The 15015-nt window shown below is 36.3% G+C and overlaps 2 non-coding genes across 2 annotated transcripts; both read right to left on the reverse strand.

Annotated features, from left to right (window-relative positions):
- Positions 1-14108: 14108 nt before the first annotated feature.
- Positions 14109-14182, reverse strand: TRNAI-AAU (transfer RNA isoleucine (anticodon AAU)). The gene has a single exon. It is a non-coding gene; the product is annotated as a tRNA-Ile (tRNA).
- Positions 14183-14704: 522 nt separating this feature from the next.
- On the reverse strand, positions 14705-14778 carry TRNAI-AAU (transfer RNA isoleucine (anticodon AAU)). Its single transcript has one exon. It is a non-coding gene; the product is annotated as a tRNA-Ile (tRNA).
- Between the last annotated feature and the right edge of the window lie 237 nt (positions 14779-15015).

Here is a 15015-nt window from a genome sequence, read left to right on the forward strand (position 1 = left end):
ACTTTTACCCAATATCAACTCTCGTTTAATGAACTTGCTCTAATTTTGAGCTAGCTACTGACCTCTCAAAGCTTGATCTGTCCACAGTGAAAGGTAAAATACGTTGAAAGTTGACTAATTCTTAGAGAGCCCATCAAAAGCATAGGAACCAATCTTAAATGAGAATTGACAAGCTTTTTTTATATTATGAGCAATATGTTGCCACCAACCACTCTAACTTGTCACGTGATGAGCCAGTAAATTACGCCATTGCTTGGATTAGTTTTTGCCTGCATTACAATTAGTGATAGACTTAGCTGTCAATATTTACAGTTATATCGAATTCCAGTTGCCCAAAACTTCTTAAAAAACGCTTAGACACTGAAAATTCTGGCCATACAATAGAGTATATTTCTATTTTGCTTCAAGTCGCTTGGATTAGTTTTGCCTGCATTACAATTAGTGATAGACTTAGCTGTCAATATTTACAGTTATATCGAATTCCAGTTGCCCAAAACTTCTTAAAAAACGCTTAGAAACTGAAATCTCTGGCCATACAATAGATTATATTTCTATTTTGCTTCAATTCGTTACTCTGTCATACTTTAAGGTTAACGACGATGTAACATGGCCACTCTCTTACTCTAACCAAGTTATTTCAAGTTTGTAAATTAATTTTACACATTGGAAGGATAAAACCTACGGATCGTTTTCCAAAAGTCACTGGATGTGAACAGAAAGCCAAAGGAATGGCAAGCATGGCGGTCGAACCCGCAACCTTGGCATTATTAGCACCACGCTTTAACAGATTGAGCTTACTGGCCACTTTTGCCCCATATCTACTCTCTTTTAATGAACTTACTCTAATTTTGAGCCAGCTACTGACCTCTCAAAGCTTGATCTGTCAACAGTGAAAGGTAAAATACGTTGAAAGTTGACTAATTCTTAGAGAGCCCATCAAAAGCATAGGAACCAATCTTAAATGAGAATTGACAAGCTTTTTTTATATTATGAGCAATATGTTGCCACCAACCACTCTAACTTGTCACGTGATGAGCCAGTAAATTACGCCATTGCTTGGATTAGTTTTTGCCTGCATTACAATTAGTGATAGACTTAGCTGTCAATATTTACAGTTATATCGAATTCCAGTTGCCCAAAACTTCTTAAAAAACGCTTAGAAACTGAAATCTCTGGCCATACAATAGATTATATTTCTATTTTGCTTCAATTCGTTACTCTGTCATACTTTAAGATTAACGACGATGTAACATGGCCACTCTCTTACTCTAACCAAGCTATTTCAAGTTTGTAAATTAATTTTACACATTGGATGGATAAAACCTACGGATCTTTTTCCAAAAGTCACTGGATGTAAACAGAAAGCCAAATGAATGGCCAGCACGGGGGTCGAACCCGCAACCTTGGCATTATTAACACCACGCTCTAACCGATTGAGCTAACCAGCCACTTTTACCCAATAACAACTCTCGTTTAATGAACTTGCTCTAATTTTGAGCTAGCTACTGACCTCTCAAAGCTTGATCTGTCCACAGTGAAAGGTAAAATACGTTGAAAGTTGACTAATTCTTAGAGAGCCCATCAAAAGCATAGGAACCAATCTTAAATGAGAATTGACAAGCTTTTTTTATATTATGAGCAATATGTTGCCACCAACCACTCTAACTTGTCACGTGATGAGCCAGTAAATTACGCCATTGCTTGGATTAGTTTTTGCCTGCATTACAATTAGTGATAGACTTAGCTGTCAATATTTACAGTTACATCAAATTCCAGTTGCCCAAAACTTCTTAGAAAACGCTTAGAAACTGAAATCTCTGGCCATACAATAGATTATATTTCTATTTTGCTTCAAGTCGCTTGGATTAGTTTTGCCTGCATTACAATTAGTGATAGACTTAGCTGTCAATAGTTACATTTATATCGAATTCCAGTTGCCCAAAACTTTTTGAAAAATGCTTAGAAACTGAAATCTCTGGCCATACAATAGATTATATTTCTATTTTGCTTCAATTCGTTACTCTGTCATACTTTAAGGTTAACGATGATGTAACATGGCCACTCTCTTACTCTAACCAAGTTATTTCAAGTTTGTAAATTAATTTTACACATTGGATGGATAAAACCAACGGATCTTTTTCCAAAAGTCACTGGATGTGAACAGAAAGCCAAGGGAATGGCCAGCACAGGGGTCGAACCCACAACCTTGGCGTTATTAGCACCTCGCTCTAACCTATTGAGCTAACCAACCACTTTTGCCCCATATCTACTCTCTTTTAATGAACTTGCTCTAATTTTGAGCCAGCTACTGACCTCTCAAAGCTTGATCTATCCACAGTGAAAGGTAAAATACGTTGAAAGTTGACTAATTCTTAGAGTGCCCATTAAAATCATAGGAACCAATCTTAAATGAGAATTGACAAGCTTTTTTTATATTATGAGCAATATGTTGCCACCAACCACTCTAACTTGTCACGTGATGAGCCAGTAAATTACGCCATTGCTTGGATTAGTTTTTGCCTGCATTACAATTAGTGATAAACTTAGCTGTCAATATTTACAGTTATATTTCTAGCCATACAATAAATTATATTTCTATTTTGCTTCAATTCGTTACTCTGTCATACTTCAAGGTTAACGACGATGTAACATGGCCACTCTCTTACTCTAACCAAGTTATTTCAAGTTTGTAAATTAATTTTACACATTGGATGGATAAAACCTACGGATCTTTTTCCAAAAGTCACTGGATGTGAACAGAAAGCCAAAGGAATGGCCAGCATAGGAGTCGAACCCGCAACCTTGGCGTTATTAGCACCACGCTCTAACTGATGGAGCTAATCGGCCACTTTTGCCCAATATCTACTCTCTTTTAATGAACTTGCTCTAATTTTGAGCCAGCTACTGACCTCTCAAAGCTTGATCTGTCCACAGTGGAAGGTAAAATACGTTGAAAGTTGACTAATTCTTAGAGAGCCCATCAAAAGCATAGGAACCAATCTTAAATGAGAATTGACAAGCTTTTTTTATATTATGAGCAATATGTTGCCACCAACCACTCTAACTTGTCACGTGATGAGCCAGTAAATTACGCCATTGCTTGGATTAGTTTTTGCCTGCATTACAATTAGTGATAGACTTAGCTGTCAATATTTACAGTTATATCGAATTCCAGTTGCCCAAAACTTCTTAAAAAACGCTTAGAAACTGAAATCTCTGGCCATACAATAGATTATATTTCTATTTTGCTTCAATTCGTTACTCTGTCATACTTTAAGGTTAACGACGATGTAACATGGCCACTCTCTTACTCTAACCAAGTTATTTCAAGTTTGTAAATTAATTTTACACATTGGATGGATAAAACCTACGGATCTTTTTCCAAAAGTTACTGGAGGTGAACAGAAAGCCAAAGGAATGGCCAGCACGGGGGTCGAACCCGCAACTTTGGCGTTATTAGCACCACGCTCTAACTGATTGAACTAACCGGCCACTTTTGCCCCTTATCTACTCTCTTTTAATGAACTTGCTCTAATTTTGAGCCAGCTACTGACCTCTCAAAGCTTGATCTGTCCACAGTGAAAGGTAAAATACGTTGAAAGTTGACTAATTCTTAGAGAGCCCATCAAAAGCATAGGAACCAATCTTAAATGAGAATTGACAAGCTTTTTTTATATTATGAGCAATATGTTGCAACCAACCACTCTAACTTGTCACGTGATGAGCCAGTAAATTACGCCATTGCTTGGATTAGTTTTTGCCTGCATTACAATTAGTGATAGACTTAGCTGTCAATATTTACAGTTATATCGAATTCCAGTTGCCCAAAACTTCTTAAAAAATGCTTAGAAACTGAAATCTCTGGCCATAAAATAGATTATTTTTCTATTTTGCTTCAAGTCGCTTGGATTAATTTTTGCCTGCATTACAATTAGTGATAGACTTAGCTGTCAATATTTATAGTTATATCGAATTCCAGTTGCCCAAAACTTCTTAAAAAACGCTTAGAAACTGAAATCTCTGGCCATACAATAGATTATATTTCTATTTTGCTTCAATTCGTTACTCTGTCATACTTTAAGGTTAACGACGATGTAACATGGCCACTCTCTTGCTCTAACCAAGTTATTTCAAGTTTGTAAATTACTTTTACACATTGGATGGATAAAACCTACGAATCTTTTTCCAAAAGTCACTGGATGTGAACCGAAAGCCAAAGGAATGGCCAGCACTGTGGTCGAACCCGCAACCTTGGCGTTATTAGCACCACGCTCTAACCGATTGAGCTAACCGACCACTTTTGCCCCATATCTACTCTCTTTTAATGAACTTGCTCTAATTTTGAGCCAGCTACTGACCTCTCAAAGCTTGATCTGTCCACAGTGAAAGGTAAAATATTTTGAAAGTTGACTAATTCTTAGAGAGCCCATCAAAAGCATAGGAACCAATCTTAAATGAGAATTGACAAGCTTTTTTTATATTATGAGCAATATGTTGCCACCAACCACTCTAACTTGTCACGTGATGAGCCAGTAAATTATGCCATTGCTTGGATTAGTTTTTGCCTGCATTACAATTAGTGATAGACTTAGCTGTCAATATTTACAGTTATATTGAATTCCAGTTGCCCAAAACTTCTTAAAAAACGCTTAGAAACTGAAATCTCTGGCCATACAATAGATTATATTTCTATTTTGCTTCAATTCGTTACTCTGTCATACTTTAAGGTTAACGACGATGTAACATGGCCACTCTCTTACTCTAACCAAGTTATTTCAAGTTTGTAAATTAATTTTACACATTGGATGGATAAAACCTACGGATATTTTTCCAAAAGTTACTGGATGTGAACAGAAAGCCAAAGGAATGGCCAGCACGGTGGTCGAACCCGCAACCTTGGCGTTATTAGCACCACGCTCTAACCGATTGAACTAACTGGCCACTTTTGCCCCTTATCTACTCTCTTTTAATGAACTTGCTCTAATTTTGAGCCAGCTACTGACCTCTCAAAGCTTGATCTGTCCACAGTGAAAGGTAAAATACGTTGAAAGTTGACTAATTCTTAGAGAGCCCATCAAAAGCATAGGAACCAATCTTAAATGAGAATTGACAAGCTTTTTTTATATTATGAGCAATATGTTGCAACCAACCACTCTAACTTGTCACGTGATGAGCCAGTAAATTACGCCATTGCTTGGATTAGTTTTTGCCTGCATTACAATTAGTGATAGACTTAGCTGTCAATATTTACAGTTATATCGAATTCCAGTTGCCCAAAACTTCTTAAAAAATGCTTAGAAACTGAAATCTCTGGCAATAAAATAGATTATTTTTCTATTTTGCTTCAAGTCGCTTGGATTAGTTTTGTCTGCATTACAATTAGTGATAGACTTAGCTGTCAATATTTACAGTTATATCGAATTCCAGTTGCCCAAAACTTCTTAAAAAATGCTTAGAAACTGAAATCTCTGGCCATACAATAGATTATATTTTTATTTTGCTTTAATTCGTTACTCTGTCATACTTTAAGGTTAACGACGATGTAACATGGCCACTCTCTTACTCTAACCAAGTTATTTCAAGTTTGTAAATTAATTTTACACATTGGATGGATAAAACCTACGGATCTTTTTCCAAAAGTTACTGGATGTGAACAGAAAGCCAAAGGAATGGCCAGCACTGGGGTCGAACCAGCAACCTTGGCGTTATTAGCACCACGCTCTAACCGATTGAACTAACCGGCCACTTTTGCCCTTTATCTACTCTCTTTTAATGAACTTGCTCTAATTTTGAGCCAGCTACTGACCTCTCAAAGCTTGATCTGTCCACAGTGAAAGGTAAAATACGTTGAAAGTTGACTAATTCTTAGAGAGCCTATCAAAAGCATAGGAACCAATCTTAAATGAGAATTGACAAGCTTTTTTTATATTATGAGCAATATGTTGCAACCAACCACTCTAACTTGTCACGTGATGAGCCAGTAAATTACGCCATTGCTTGGATTAGTTTTTGCCTGCATTACAATTAGTGATAGACTTAGCTGTCAATATTTACAGTTATATCGAATTCCAGTTGCCCAAAACTTCTTAAAAAATGCTTAGAAACTGAAATCTCTGGCCATAAAATAGATTATTTTTCTATTTTGCTTCAAGTCGCTTGGATTAGTTTTGCCTGCATTACAATTAGTGATAGACTTAGCTGTCAATATTTACAGTTATATTGAATTCCAGTTGCCCAAAACTTCTTAAAAAACGCTTAGAAACTGAAATCTCTGGCCATACAATAGATTATATTTCTATTTTGCTTCAATTCGTTACTCTGTCATACTTTAAGGTTAACTACGATGTAACATGGCCACTCTCTTGCTCTAACCAAGTTATTTCAAGTTTGTAAATTACTTTTACACATTGGATGGATAAAACCTACGAATCTTTTTCCAAAAGTCACTGGATGTGAACCGAAAGCCAAAGGAATGTCCAGCACTGTGGTCGAACCCGCAACCTTGGCGTTATTAGCACCACGCTCTAACCGATTGAGCTAACCGACCACTTTTGCCCCATATCTACTCTCTTTTAATGAACTTGCTCTAATTTTGAGCCAGCTACTGACCTCTCAAAGCTTGATCTGTCCACAGTGAAAGGTAAAATACGTTGAAAGTTGACTAATTCTTAGAGAGCCTATCAAAAGCATAGGAACCAATCTTAAATGAGAATTGACAAGCTTTTTTTATATTATGAGCAATATGTTGCAACCAACCACTCTAACTTGTCACGTGATGAGCCAGTAAATTACGCCATTGCTTGGATTAGTTTTTGCCTGCATTACAATTAGTGATAGACTTAGCTGTCAATATTTACAGTTATATCGAATTCCAGTTGCCCAAAACTTCTTAAAAAATGCTTAGAAACTGAAATCTCTGGCCATAAAATAGATTATTTTTCTATTTTGCTTCAAGTCGCTTGGATTAGTTTTGCCTGCATTACAATTAGTGATAGACTTAGCTGTCAATATTTACAGTTATATTGAATTCCAGTTGCCCAAAACTTCTTAAAAAACGCTTAGAAACTGAAATCTCTGGCCATACAATAGATTATATTTCTATTTTGCTTCAATTCGTTACTCTGTCATACTTTAAGGTTAACTACGATGTAACATGGCCACTCTCTTGCTCTAACCAAGTTATTTCAAGTTTGTAAATTACTTTTACACATTGGATGGATAAAACCTACGAATCTTTTTCCAAAAGTCACTGGATGTGAACCGAAAGCCAAAGGAATGTCCAGCACTGTGGTCGAACCCGCAACCTTGGCGTTATTAGCACCACGCTCTAACCGATTGAGCTAACCGACCACTTTTGCCCCATATCTACTCTCTTTTAATGAACTTGCTCTAATTTTGAGCCAGCTACTGACCTCTCAAAGCTTGATCTGTCCACAGTGAAAGGTAAAATATTTTGAAAGTTGACTAATTCTTAGAGAGCCCATCAAAAGCATAGGAACCAATCTTAAATGAGAATTGACAAGCTTTTTTTATATTATGAGCAATATGTTGCAACCAACCACTCTAACTTTTCACGTGATGAGCCAGTACATTACGCCATTGCTTGGATTAGTTTTTGCCTGCATTACAATTAGTGATAGACTTAGCTGTCAATATTTACAGTTATATCGAATTCCAGTTGCCCAAAACTTCTTAAAAAATGCTTAGAAACTGAAATCTCTGGCCATAAAATAGATTATTTTTCTATTTTGCTTCAAGTCGCTTGGATTAGTTTTGCCTGCATTACAATTAGTGATAGACTTAGCTGTCAATATTTACAGTTATATCGAATTCCAGTTGCCCAAAACTTCTTAAAAAACGCTTAGAAACTGAAATCTCTGGCCATACAATAGATTATATTTCTATTTTGCTTCAATTCGTTACTCTGTCATACTTTAAGGTTAACGACGATGTAACATGGCCACTCTCTTACTCTAACCAAGTTATTTCAAGTTTGTAAATTAATTTTACACATTGGATGGATAAAACCTACGGATCTTTTTCCAAAAGTTACTGGATGTGAACAGAAAGCCAAAGGAATGGCCAGCACTGGGGTCGAACCCGCAACCTTGGCGTTATTAGCACCACGCTCTAACCGATTGAACTAACCGGCCACTTTTGCCCTTTATCTACTCTCTTTTAATGAACTTGCTCTAATTTTGAGCCAGCTACTGACCTCTCAAAGCTTGATCTGTCCACAGTGAAAGGTAAAATACGTTGAAAGTTGACTAATTCTTAGAGAGCCCATCAAAAGCATAGGAACCAATCTTAAATGAGAATTGACAAGCTTTTTTTATATTATGAGCAATATGTTGCAACCAACCACTCTAACTTGTCACGTGATGAGCCAGTAAATTACGCCATTGCTTGGATTAGTTTTTGCCTGCATTACAATTAGTGATAGACTTAGCTGTCAATATTTACAGTTATATCGAATTCCAGTTGCCCAAAACTTCTTAAAAAATGCTTAGAAACTGAAATCTCTGGCCATAAAATAGATTATTTTTCTATTTTGCTTCAAGTCGCTTGGATTAGTTTTGCCTGCATTACAATTAGTGATAGACTTAGCTGTCAATATTTACAGTTATATCGAATTCCAGTTGCCCAAAACTTCTTAAAAAACGCTTAGAAACTGAAATCTCTGGCCATACAATAGATTATATTTCTATTTTGCTTCAATTCGTTACTCTGTCATACTTTAAGGTTAACGACGATGTAACATGGCCACTCTCGTGCTCTAACCAAGTTATTTCAAGTTTGTAAATTAATTTTACACATTGGATGGATAAAACCTACGGATCTTTTTCCAAAAGTCACTGGATGTGAACAGAAAGCCAATGAGAATTGACAAGCTTTTTTTATATTATGAGCAATATGTTGCAACCAACCACTCTAACTTGTCACGTGATGAGCCAGTAAATTACGCCATTGCTTGGATTAGTTTTTGCCTGCATTACAATTAGTGATAGACTTAGCTGTCAATATTTACAGTTATATCGAATTCCAGTTGCCCAAAACTTCTTAAAAAATGCTTAGAAACTGAAATCTCTGGCCATAAAATAGATTATTTTTCTATTTTGCTTCAAGTCGCTTGGATTAATTTTTGCCTGCATTACAATTAGTGATAGACTTAGCTGTCAATATTTATAGTTATATCGAATTCCAGTTGCCCAAAACTTCTTAAAAAACGCTTAGAAACTGAAATCTCTGGCCATACAATAGATTATATTTCTATTTTGCTTCAATTCGTTACTCTGTCATACTTTAAGGTTAACGACGATGTAACATGGCCACTCTCTTGCTCTAACCAAGTTATTTCAAGTTTGTAAATTACTTTTACACATTGGATGGATAAAACCTACGAATCTTTTTCCAAAAGTCACTGGATGTGAACCGAAAGCCAAAGGAATGGCCAGCACTGTGGTCGAACCCGCAACCTTGGCGTTATTAGCACCACGCTCTAACCGATTGAGCTAACCGACCACTTTTGCCCCATATCTACTCTCTTTTAATGAACTTGCTCTAATTTTGAGCCAGCTACTGACCTCTCAAAGCTTGATCTGTCCACAGTGAAAGGTAAAATATTTTGAAAGTTGACTAATTCTTAGAGAGCCCATCAAAAGCATAGGAACCAATCTTAAATGAGAATTGACAAGCTTTTTTTATATTATGAGCAATATGTTGCCACCAACCACTCTAACTTGTCACGTGATGAGCCAGTAAATTATGCCATTGCTTGGATTAGTTTTTGCCTGCATTACAATTAGTGATAGACTTAGCTGTCAATATTTACAGTTATATTGAATTCCAGTTGCCCAAAACTTCTTAAAAAACGCTTAGAAACTGAAATCTCTGGCCATACAATAGATTATATTTCTATTTTGCTTCAATTCGTTACTCTGTCATACTTTAAGGTTAACGACGATGTAACATGGCCACTCTCTTACTCTAACCAAGTTATTTCAAGTTTGTAAATTAATTTTACACATTGGATGGATAAAACCTACGGATATTTTTCCAAAAGTTACTGGATGTGAACAGAAAGCCAAAGGAATGGCCAGCACGGTGGTCGAACCCGCAACCTTGGCGTTATTAGCACCACGCTCTAACCGATTGAACTAACTGGCCACTTTTGCCCCTTATCTACTCTCTTTTAATGAACTTGCTCTAATTTTGAGCCAGCTACTGACCTCTCAAAGCTTGATCTGTCCACAGTGAAAGGTAAAATACGTTGAAAGTTGACTAATTCTTAGAGAGCCCATCAAAAGCATAGGAACCAATCTTAAATGAGAATTGACAAGCTTTTTTTATATTATGAGCAATATGTTGCAACCAACCACTCTAACTTGTCACGTGATGAGCCAGTAAATTACGCCATTGCTTGGATTAGTTTTTGCCTGCATTACAATTAGTGATAGACTTAGCTGTCAATATTTACAGTTATATCGAATTCCAGTTGCCCAAAACTTCTTAAAAAATGCTTAGAAACTGAAATCTCTGGCAATAAAATAGATTATTTTTCTATTTTGCTTCAAGTCGCTTGGATTAGTTTTGTCTGCATTACAATTAGTGATAGACTTAGCTGTCAATATTTACAGTTATATCGAATTCCAGTTGCCCAAAACTTCTTAAAAAATGCTTAGAAACTGAAATCTCTGGCCATACAATAGATTATATTTTTATTTTGCTTTAATTCGTTACTCTGTCATACTTTAAGGTTAACGACGATGTAACATGGCCACTCTCTTACTCTAACCAAGTTATTTCAAGTTTGTAAATTAATTTTACACATTGGATGGATAAAACCTACGGATCTTTTTCCAAAAGTTACTGGATGTGAACAGAAAGCCAAAGGAATGGCCAGCACTGGGGTCGAACCAGCAACCTTGGCGTTATTAGCACCACGCTCTAACCGATTGAACTAACCGGCCACTTTTGCCCTTTATCTACTCTCTTTTAATGAACTTGCTCTAATTTTGAGCCAGCTACTGACCTCTCAAAGCTTGATCTGTCCACAGTGAAAGGTAAAATACGTTGAAAGTTGACTAATTCTTAGAGAGCCTATCAAAAGCATAGGAACCAATCTTAAATGAGAATTGACAAGCTTTTTTTATATTATGAGCAATATGTTGCAACCAACCACTCTAACTTGTCACGTGATGAGCCAGTAAATTACGCCATTGCTTGGATTAGTTTTTGCCTGCATTACAATTAGTGATAGACTTAGCTGTCAATATTTACAGTTATATCGAATTCCAGTTGCCCAAAACTTCTTAAAAAATGCTTAGAAACTGAAATCTCTGGCCATAAAATAGATTATTTTTCTATTTTGCTTCAAGTCGCTTGGATTAGTTTTGCCTGCATTACAATTAGTGATAGACTTAGCTGTCAATATTTACAGTTATATTGAATTCCAGTTGCCCAAAACTTCTTAAAAAACGCTTAGAAACTGAAATCTCTGGCCATACAATAGATTATATTTCTATTTTGCTTCAATTCGTTACTCTGTCATACTTTAAGGTTAACTACGATGTAACATGGCCACTCTCTTGCTCTAACCAAGTTATTTCAAGTTTGTAAATTACTTTTACACATTGGATGGATAAAACCTACGAATCTTTTTCCAAAAGTCACTGGATGTGAACCGAAAGCCAAAGGAATGTCCAGCACTGTGGTCGAACCCGCAACCTTGGCGTTATTAGCACCACGCTCTAACCGATTGAGCTAACCGACCACTTTTGCCCCATATCTACTCTCTTTTAATGAACTTGCTCTAATTTTGAGCCAGCTACTGACCTCTCAAAGCTTGATCTGTCCACAGTGAAAGGTAAAATACGTTGAAAGTTGACTAATTCTTAGAGAGCCTATCAAAAGCATAGGAACCAATCTTAAATGAGAATTGACAAGCTTTTTTTATATTATGAGCAATATGTTGCAACCAACCACTCTAACTTGTCACGTGATGAGCCAGTAAATTACGCCATTGCTTGGATTAGTTTTTGCCTGCATTACAATTAGTGATAGACTTAGCTGTCAATATTTACAGTTATATCGAATTCCAGTTGCCCAAAACTTCTTAAAAAATGCTTAGAAACTGAAATCTCTGGCCATAAAATAGATTATTTTTCTATTTTGCTTCAAGTCGCTTGGATTAGTTTTGCCTGCATTACAATTAGTGATAGACTTAGCTGTCAATATTTACAGTTATATTGAATTCCAGTTGCCCAAAACTTCTTAAAAAACGCTTAGAAACTGAAATCTCTGGCCATACAATAGATTATATTTCTATTTTGCTTCAATTCGTTACTCTGTCATACTTTAAGGTTAACTACGATGTAACATGGCCACTCTCTTGCTCTAACCAAGTTATTTCAAGTTTGTAAATTACTTTTACACATTGGATGGATAAAACCTACGAATCTTTTTCCAAAAGTCACTGGATGTGAACCGAAAGCCAAAGGAATGTCCAGCACTGTGGTCGAACCCGCAACCTTGGCGTTATTAGCACCACGCTCTAACCGATTGAGCTAACCGACCACTTTTGCCCCATATCTACTCTCTTTTAATGAACTTGCTCTAATTTTGAGCCAGCTACTGACCTCTCAAAGCTTGATCTGTCCACAGTGAAAGGTAAAATATTTTGAAAGTTGACTAATTCTTAGAGAGCCCATCAAAAGCATAGGAACCAATCTTAAATGAGAATTGACAAGCTTTTTTTATATTATGAGCAATATGTTGCAACCAACCACTCTAACTTTTCACGTGATGAGCCAGTACATTACGCCATTGCTTGGATTAGTTTTTGCCTGCATTACAATTAGTGATAGACTTAGCTGTCAATATTTACAGTTATATCGAATTCCAGTTGCCCAAAACTTCTTAAAAAATGCTTAGAAACTGAAATCTCTGGCCATAAAATAGATTATTTTTCTATTTTGCTTCAAGTCGCTTGGATTAGTTTTGCCTGCATTACAATTAGTGATAGACTTAGCTGTCAATATTTACAGTTATATCGAATTCCAGTTGCCCAAAACTTCTTAAAAAACGCTTAGAAACTGAAATCTCTGGCCATACAATAGATTATATTTCTATTTTGCTTCAATTCGTTACTCTGTCATACTTTAAGGTTAACGACGATGTAACATGGCCACTCTCTTACTCTAACCAAGTTATTTCAAGTTTGTAAATTAATTTTACACATTGGATGGATAAAACCTACGGATCTTTTTCCAAAAGTTACTGGATGTGAACAGAAAGCCAAAGGAATGGCCAGCACTGGGGTCGAACCCGCAACCTTGGCGTTATTAGCACCACGCTCTAACCGATTGAACTAACCGGCCACTTTTGCCCTTTATCTACTCTCTTTTAATGAACTTGCTCTAATTTTGAGCCAGCTACTGACCTCTCAAAGCTTGATCTGTCCACAGTGAAAGGTAAAATACGTTGAAAGTTGACTAATTCTTAGAGAGCCCATCAAAAGCATAGGAACCAATCTTAAATGAGAATTGACAAGCTTTTTTTATATTATGAGCAATATGTTGCAACCAACCACTCTAACTTGTCACGTGATGAGCCAGTAAATTACGCCATTGCTTGGATTAGTTTTTGCCTGCATTACAATTAGTGATAGACTTAGCTGTCAATATTTACAGTTATATCGAATTCCAGTTGCCCAAAACTTCTTAAAAAATGCTTAGAAACTGAAATCTCTGGCCATAAAATAGATTATTTTTCTATTTTGCTTCAAGTCGCTTGGATTAGTTTTGCCTGCATTACAATTAGTGATAGACTTAGCTGTCAATATTTACAGTTATATCGAATTCCAGTTGCCCAAAACTTCTTAAAAAACGCTTAGAAACTGAAATCTCTGGCCATACAATAGATTATATTTCTATTTTGCTTCAATTCGTTACTCTGTCATACTTTAAGGTTAACGACGATGTAACATGGCCACTCTCGTGCTCTAACCAAGTTATTTCAAGTTTGTAAATTAATTTTACACATTGGATGGATAAAACCTACGGATCTTTTTCCAAAAGTCACTGGATGTGAACAGAAAGCCAAAGGAATGGCCAGCACGGGGGTCGAACCCACAACCTTGGCGTTATTAGCACCACGCTCTAACCGATTGAGCTAACCGGCCACTTTTGCCCCATTTCTACTCTCTTTTAATGAACTTGCTCTAATTTTGAGCCAGCTACTGACCTCTCAAAGCTTGATCTGTCCACAGTGAAAGGTAAAATATGTTGAAAGTTGACTAATTCTTAGAGAGCCCATTAAAATCATAGGAACCAATCTTAAATGAGAATTGACAAGCTTTTTTTATATTATGAGCAATATGTTGCCACCAACCACTCTAACTTGTCACGTGATGAGCCAGTAAATTACACCATTGCTTGGATTAGTTTTTGCCTGCATTACAATTAGTGATAGACTTAGCTGTCAATATTTACAGTTATATCTCTGGCCATACAATAAATTATATTTCTATTTTGCTTCAATTCGTTACTCTGTTATACTTTAAGGTTAACGACGATGTAACATGGCCACTCTCTTACTCTAACCAAGTTATTTCAAGTTTGTAAATTAATTTTACACATTGAATGGATAAAACCTACGGATGTTTTTCCAAAAGTCACTGGATGTGAACAGAAAGCAAAAGGAATGGCCAGCACGGGGGTCGAACCCGCAACCTTGGCGTTATTAGCACCACGCTCTAACCGATTGAGCTAACCGGCCACTTTTTTTTCTCCATTTTTTCTCCTTTTTTTCTCCACTTCTTCACTTTTTCTCCACTTCTTATCCATTTTTTCTCCACTTTTTCACCACTTTTTCTCCACTTTTTCTCCATTTTTTCTCCACTTTTTCTCCACTTTTTCTCCATTTTTTTCTCCACTTTTTCTCCACTTTTTCTCCATTTTTTTCTCCACTTTTTCTCCATTTTTTTCTCCATTTTTTCTCCACTTTTTCTCCATT

Source organism: Anomaloglossus baeobatrachus, chromosome 4, assembly GCF_048569485.1.
Source record: "Anomaloglossus baeobatrachus isolate aAnoBae1 chromosome 4, aAnoBae1.hap1, whole genome shotgun sequence".
NCBI lineage: Eukaryota > Metazoa > Chordata > Amphibia > Anura > Aromobatidae > Anomaloglossus > Anomaloglossus baeobatrachus.